The following is a 6,956-nucleotide window of genomic DNA, read 5'->3' as shown; positions in this document are numbered from 1 at the left end:
GGAGCTTTGCATTCCGCTCTGCGCCCCACGGCCCTCGGGCTTGCTTGCCAAGCCAGCTCTCGCCCAGCAAGCCTTGGGAAGCCACTTGCTCCGGCCCCCGGCTCCTTCCCCAAGCCTTTTTTCAGTCCCCCGACGGCACAGGATCGCGGGCGCGCCCTCCATTCATTCAGCCTGCCGTGCGCGCCGGCGGCCCCTAGTGGCGGACACGTCCCTTTGCAGGGAGAGCTCCGACTCCCCCCCCCCCGCATCCTTCTGCCCCTCCCGTCGCTGCCAAGGACCACGCGGGACTCCTTTTGTGCACGTCCGAAACGTGCTGGGTATTAATAGCATCTGCCTGCTGGGCGGGAGGGGTCGGTGCCTGATAGCAGCAGGCGGGGAGGGCGAAGGGGGTGTCGGTTGTCAGGAGAAAGGACCAGCTGGGCGGGGAGGGGGCGATTTGCAACTACTCCTCCGCCTTCCCCCCCGCCCGCCCCGTCCTCTGGGCCAACATGCGCTTTAGCCTATATCCCTCCTGACCTGCTGCTGTTGCAGTTTCGGGGACGGGGCGGTGGGGGCCCGCAGGAGGTAAAGGGAAGCGGATCTTTGTACACCCCCCCCCCCGAGGGGGCGGGGAGGCCCGCAGCAAAAGCTTGTTGCGAAACCCGAACGGGGCCGAGGCGAGCCTAGACGGGCCCGCCAGCTCGGTAAACCCAGCCAACCCCCCAAAAAACTCCAGATGTTGCTGCGGAACCTGCATTTTGCACGCGCGCAGAAGCAACCTCCTGGATTTCCCCCCCTGCCTACAACAAAAACGAAGGGGGTATATTTAAAAGCGTTCTAATTCCGCGGCTAGATCAGCCGTCGATCCCAGCACTTTCTCACCCAAAGTGGCCAACAAAGGTGCCCTCGAATACCGTCCCCCTCAAAAATCAAGGCAGGGAGGCCTCTTATTCAGACGGGTAGACTACCCCTGTCCCCGGAGTCGCACTGAGCCGTCGTGGCTAGTAGCCTCGACCTCTACCGGCGACTGTGTCCCTCTGGCGCGCCAGTGTCAAACCATCTTGAGCCGGTGCCCCAGTTCTGGAAGGGAACCGTGTCCCCATTTCAAACGGGCGCCCTTGGGTGATGGTGGTGTGCGGAAAAGGCGCTCTCCCGGCCGCGGCCGCTCTTTGCTCCGGGTGACCCCGAGTTGTCCTTTCCTCGCTGCTGCTGCTACACGTGTGTGTGTGTTTTTGTGTGTGCGCGCGTGTGTCCTTGCGCTGTGCGCCCCGATCTGCTGCTCCCCCCGCAACCCAACCCACCGCATCAGGCAGCTCTTGGTGGAAATAGACGGGGGGGGGGGAGAGAGAAGGGAGGGGGGTCAGATTTAAAACACGGAGGACGCTGGAAACGAAGAGAAGGCAGCACGAGAGAGGAAGGGAGACGAACGAGGAGGATTTGGGGAGAATGGACGGGAGGGGGAGAGAACGAGGCCCGGTCTCCGAGAAGATTGCGGGGAGCTCGGACCCACCGACGCCGTCGAGGCGGGTTGGAGAGGGTGCCCATTGGGCAGCCCTGAACAGCGCCCCAGAGGAGAGAAAGGGGGACGGGACGGCCTCCGGGCGCCCCTCGATCCTTCCTCGCGGGAAATCAGACGGCCCTTCGCTGCAGAAAGTCCGTTTTGCGTAAGGTGGGGAGACGGACGCGCGAAGGAAGCCATCTTGCCTCGCCCTGGGCTCCCTCGGAAGGATCTCGGGGGTCTCCTTTGCTCGCTAGAGGAGTCTCGGGGGGCGCGAGGTGGTGGTCGCTCTTTGAGCTGGTGGGGGTTGGATGCAGGGGCAACCCATTAGATGCCTTCCCGGGGGGTGTGCAAAAAGCCAGAGGTTTGTGTGCTGGGAAAAGCCAGAGCAGCGCGTCTCCTTGTATTTTCCTGCCCAGGAAAATGCGCCATGTCGAGGTCGCCTTTGCGTCTTGAGAATCCTTTATATATGCGTCTTTTTAGAAACGAAGGAGTCGAGGGGTTGTTCTTGTTCCTTGCAAATTTCCGCAGGTAAGTATGCCTCCGATTTATTGTCTCTTCGCCTCCCTCGCCCCTCCAAATACTGTTCTCTGCACTCCGACCTGTTTTTCCATCCCTCATATTCGTCCCGCCACCCGCACCTCCGATTATACATCACCAACAATGTCTTATTATTTAACAAACTCTCCTTTGGGTATCGTCCGTGGTGCTAAAACGCCACGTCTAGCTGCAATTTCACTGTGCACGGACAAACCACGCCGCCTCCCTCGCTGACTCTTTTTTAATTCTATGTTGAGGATTGGTTCCATTCTACAGATGAGCAACTGAGGATGACTGGCTAGCTTTCTGACAAAGAGGGGGCTTGTGGGCTTGAAGGGAGTTTTCCTAAAATTGCCCCCTCCGTTTCCCGTCTATTCCCCTTTCGCAACATCCCTTCAATGGCAATGTTAATAAAAAATGCGCGTTGCATTAGCTTCCGTGGCCCCACGACTGGTTATTATTTCCATTAATTGATGCCACGGCTGGCGCCCTGCAGGTTAACTTGAAGCAAGACCCCGGATCATCTGCCCCGAGGACCTTACAATCTGAACAATCACCATGAAAGACGGGGTGACTTTTTTGGGGGGGTCTGCTTTCAGCGCCTTTGCACCTTTTAGCTTGTGGGGGCTACAAGATGCAAAGAGAAGCTGCTCATTTTTGGGGTGTCGGTTTGGATGTGGGGAGCCAGGCGTTGAACCTCTGCCCGGGCAGCCGCGGCGCGCTCCCCGGGCAAAGCTGCGCGCTCTCGCCCCCGCCATTTCTGCTGGTTTAACGTGAAGCTGGAAGAAGCGGGCGGGGAAAACGTCGAGCAAAGAGCAGCATTGTTTTCGGGTGGCAAAGCCACGAGGCTTGCTAAGCGCATTGTCGGATGATCGGGTTCCCAGGAGTCCCATTTTTAGCCCGGAGTGCGGCATCGTGAGAGCGCAGCATAGCGAGCAGAAGAGGAACCATTTTGAAACCAAAAGTCCCCTTTTCGTTGTTGTTGCTTAGCGTAGATTTTACAGATGGGGGCTTCAAGCGAGGGAGAGGGGAAGCAGGCCGGTTTTCAGTCGCGAAAACAGCCCTTCGGAGACATCCCGGGTCAAAACGCAGGGGTGGGTTCAGACGCGCTTAGAGCAGCGCGCCATGGGAAGCCTCTCCAAATAACCAGCGATTGCAGAGGCTTTCCTGCAATTGTGGCTTTTAAAGTCTGGGTTCACCCCCGACTACTCCAGATCTCCATTTTTTTAGGCTGATCTCGGAAACGTGCTTAGGGAGGAAGCCCCATGGAAGCCGACGAGATTTACTTCGGCGTAAGCCCGTTTACCCTTGCGCTGCTTTTATTTGGAATGTGTCGCTTTGGAAAGGAAGCGCGCGGGGGAAGCGCTTCAAAACGGAGCTTTTACAAGTTGTTATTCCCATGCAAAAAGAGGATCTATTTGAGCTTCTGGAAAAGACAGAAAGCGGGTCGTGCGTAACAGTCCCCGCTGCGCATTCTTCCTAAGGTTTCAGGTGTCCCCCGTAGCGCGAAGGGGCTGCGACCGCTGGGTGCGCACTTATTAAAACCAAATTAATGTCATTTGTTTTCATTCGTGTTCTGCTTCCGTTGCCAAACCAAGCTGGCTTTCAGCACAGGGTGCGCGCACCCCAAAAAAGGACCCTGGGAAGCGTAGTTCGCGCCGCGCTACAACTCCCAGCGCCCTGGGCGCACTACAGCTCCCAGGATTCTTCGATGCGGGAAGGGACGTGCTTTGAGTTTTGGGGGTGCAAACAGCTTGAACGGGAGTTATCAAGCAGCCCCACCTTACCCCTCCTGCTCCCACCACAACAGCCACCCCAGCAAGGAACCTGGAGTCGCACCCCGGCCCGTGGGGTGGGGCGTGGCGAGGTTATTTTCCAGCAGTGGAGGCTCGGCCGGGCTGCCTTCTGCAAGGAAACAAAAGAGGCACGTATGGCGTAATGGAAAAATACATGGGGGGGGGAGGGTTGTACCATCGCGGCTCGACGGGAGGGAGGGAAGGGAGAGGCTGGCCGAGCGGCTGCCGTCCAAGTTTCGAGGGGGAGGCGCGAGGAATGCGCTCCTCTCTTTCCCCTCCTCCCGCAGCTCAGCCCCCTGCAAGCGTTGTTCACAGCTGCGCTGGGAGGCGCGTGCACGAATAAATAAATAGGTTCGGGGGCGGAGGTTGCAGCTGCTTGCTGGGAGCGCGCGCGCGCGCGTTGGCTTCATGGAGGAATCTAAACGCCGGTTGTGCGGAGGGAAGATGCGCAGAGGGAGATTTGGAGCTAGCAATCCCCACCTTTCTGAGCACTTACGGGGTGAGGGCAGGCAGGCAAGCACCCCACAAAGTGGGATCCAGATTTTCAGCCCTGGTGGTTTGGAGCGGCTCCGTTCACCAATCCTGCCACCTCGGTTGTCCCATCTGTAAAATGGGACCAAAAGAGTAGGCGACTTCACAGAGCTTTGGTGAGAAAGTGGGCATCTTGGGGAAGGGAGGAGCAGGAAGCCTCCCCCCCCTTTTTTTTAAATGGCCACAGGGTGGTAGATAATATCATGAATCATTGGAGAGGGGTGCTGTTGAGAGTCTTTTCTTCACCGGTTATTTCTGCACTGTTCAACGCAAGAGGTCCTTCCTGCTGGAGCCTTCTCAAGCTCACAACCCCCCCCCCCCCCATGAAAAAGAAAGAACCGCAACTGCCAAGAGATAGTTGGCCAACTGTGAACACAACACACATGGCAGCTCAGTGGAACCTCTTTGTCCAGAGGCAGTCTACCGGCTTCGCCAGGGGGTGGCCGTCCAAATTCCCTGCTAGTACCCTTCCCAGAGGTATCCGCCCTCTGTTGCCAACACGATATGGGACCAGAGGGACCCCTGAGCTAGCCCAGCTGAGCTATGGGGACGGGGAGAGCGCATTACCCCACACGTGACTGTAGGCACTTGCAATGCACACAGATGTTGGCAACAAATGAGAGGTGTGGGCGGGAGCACTTTTGGGGAGAGGCGGGGGGAGGAAAATTTGGCTGAGACCAGAAGGGATATGGAAATCTGCGAGGGTGACTCACCTGCTCAACCTGGAAAATACTACAGCAGCAGGGAGGGGGGAGTGGTTCCCATTCCACTTGGCTGCAATTCAGATTTCCCCTATCTGGAACTCTGCGTTGTGTTGTGTGTGTGTGTGCATGCATGCTTGTGGCTTTCAGTGCACAAAGCTTTAAAAATAACAACAAGCTCACCAAATCGGGTGGTTTAACTATGTCGTTACCTGCTTAGAAAAGAAACTTTATTATTATTATTATTATCATTTGATTGATTAAATTTATATACCACCCTATACTCGCAGGTATCATCTACATACAGAATAAAATCAAAATATAAAACTACAAAATCCATAATCAAAATAAAAACAACAGCAACCCAATAACACCCCAATTTTATTTTATTTTAAGAGCATAGGAGTTAGGGCTAGATGAGTCAGGGGGTATTTTTGGGGTTGGGTAAGAAGTACAAAAGAGGGACGTGGGTGGTGCTGTGGGTTAAACCACAGAGCCTAGGACTTGCCGATCAGAAGGTCGGCGGTTCAAATCCCCACAATGACGGGGTGAGCTCCCGTTGCTCGGTCCCTGCTCCTGCCCACCTAGCAGTTCGAAAGCACGTCAAAGTGCAAGTAGATCAATAGGTACTGCTTCGGCAGGAAGTTAAACGGCGTTTCCGTGCGCTGCTCTGGTTCGCCAGAAGCAGCTTAGTCCTGCTGGCCACATGACCCGGAAGCTGTACGCCGGCTCCCTCGGCCTGTAAAGCGAGATGAGCGCCGCAACCCCAGAGTCGGTCACGACTGGACCTAATGGTCAGGGGTCCCTTTACCTTTAAGGAGTACAAAACCAGGAAGGTTGTTTTTTAGTCTCTCTGTCTTTCTCCACCCTTTTTTCAGATGATTTGGGGTGGGCAGAGATTGGGAGCAAGGCAAGGGCGGGGAGGGAGCCTGGGCCAAAAGCCCCCAGTGGAAACCAGAGGTGTGGGGGGGAGAACGGAGGGTGCCCCCCTTATTCCTGGGGAACAGCCCTCACAGCATCCTTCCTGGGCATCTCCAGGTAGGGCTGCAAATCCACCTGTGGAATCTGCCAGTCAGAGTAGATAAAACTTGGACCTAGATAGACCTGGGGTCGATGTTTCTTAGGGGGCAGAGAAAAGAGCCCAGGACAAATCATGGGGTAATGTTGGTGGCATCAGCAGAACAACTTCTCTGCTACCCTTCCCTATCTCGCTTCCTCCTTTCTCTCGCCGGCTTAAATTTAGATTGTAAGCTCCTCCGGGCGGGGACCTTTCTGTTCCCCTTTTGCTCACAACGCTCCGCAAGCGCTGGTGAGATAAGTTTCCCCAAAGCCCGTGAGGCAGGGGGAGGCCTTCCGCTTGTGGGGCTGATACAAATATCCTCTCTGTAAGGCGCTCGGGGTTAAGCGGAGACAGAAGGAGCTGGCGCCACAAAATGCCAAGAAAGCATGCGCTTGTTGTGCACTGACGGTGCAAAACGGCCGGGGTTGTCGGATTGGGGTTGGAGGTTCTCTCTCCCCCTACTGAAGCCTTGCAGGGACTTCTCCACCCCTGTCCTCTTGACGGCTGGAGCCGTGGGGAAAGGTCAGTTTCCCTGACCTCCAGGCCGCAAGCCGATCCTGCAGCAACCCCACTGACCGGACAAAATCAGCCACAAGGGACGCTCTGTGACCTGCGGCGTCCGAAGCCTGTGGGAAGCAAGCAATTTTATGTGGACATAAATGGGCCTGCTAAATCGAAGGCCTGCTGCCTGCCCGCCTCTGCTGCAGGCAGACTACGTATCCCAGCATGCTGCGCTTCCCCGTGAGTCATATGGCAGACCATTTTGAGATGGCTCAGCCCCTGGGTGTCCATTTCATGCGCTCTGACCATAGCAATTGCCTGTGACAGAAGGCCGGCATGTTTTTTGTCCT

General features: G+C 56.4%; 1 long non-coding RNA gene across 1 annotated transcript; it reads left to right on the top strand.

The window, feature by feature from the left end:
• Positions 1–1,948: 1,948 nt before the first annotated feature.
• On the top strand, positions 1,949–3,575 carry LOC309370055. Its single transcript, XR_014168396.1, has 2 exons — positions 1,949–2,008; positions 2,514–3,575. It is a non-coding gene; the product is annotated as an uncharacterized lncRNA (long non-coding RNA).
• The last annotated feature ends 3,381 nt before the right edge of the window (positions 3,576–6,956 follow it).

Source organism: Podarcis melisellensis (genome assembly GCF_964234715.1).
Source record: "Podarcis melisellensis genome assembly, chromosome: 5".
Lineage (NCBI taxonomy): Eukaryota > Metazoa > Chordata > Lepidosauria > Squamata > Lacertidae > Podarcis > Podarcis melisellensis.
The sequence above is the reverse complement of the archived record's forward strand: the minus strand, read 5'-3'. Positions and strand labels throughout refer to the sequence as shown.